Genomic DNA, 611 nt, shown 5'->3' on the forward strand with positions numbered 1-611 from the left:
CCCCCCAACTATCCAGCCCCCCAATGGAGCAGCCCCCCAGCCCTCTGGGCACACCCCTGGGGGGGGACACCCCCATCCAGGCCTCCACCCCCTCAGCCCTCCATGCAAGCCCCAGACCGGGCCCTTCCCCCAGCCCCGCCCCAGGGGAGTGCCCCTAACCCTCCCTTCAGGGCTCACAAGGAGCCCGCCCCCCAGGGCCGCACGCAGCGCCCGGGGTGACCCCGGAACCCCTGGCCAGAGGGACCCCACGTGGCTTTGGGAGCCTCCCCCACCCCACGCGCAGAACTCGCCTGCAATGTATCCAACGGTCTCCGCAGCAACCGGCCCCGCCCCGCCTCTTAAAGGGACAGGACAGCCGGGAGCGGGTCACGGTCTCGCGGGGCGGGGTTTTTGGGGGGGGGGGGTGCTGCGGTTCGCAGGGCAGGGGGGCTGGGCATTGGGCTGCCCCACCCCTTCCCTAGCGACCCGAGCGGGGTCCGAGGCAGGGGGCAGCTGGGGGGGGCTGAGGCTGCGGTGAGGGGCGCTGCAGAGAGCCCTGGGACGGACAGACAGCTCCCCCCAGCCCCCTCTGTGCCTTGCTGGGGACCCTCGGGGCTGTGGAGTGGGGCAGG

The sequence above is a fragment of the Terrapene carolina genome, unplaced genomic scaffold, assembly GCF_002925995.2.
Source record: "Terrapene carolina triunguis isolate 2854851 unplaced genomic scaffold, T_m_triunguis-2.0 Scaffold62, whole genome shotgun sequence".
In the NCBI taxonomy this organism is placed as follows: Eukaryota; Metazoa; Chordata; order Testudines; family Emydidae; genus Terrapene; species Terrapene triunguis.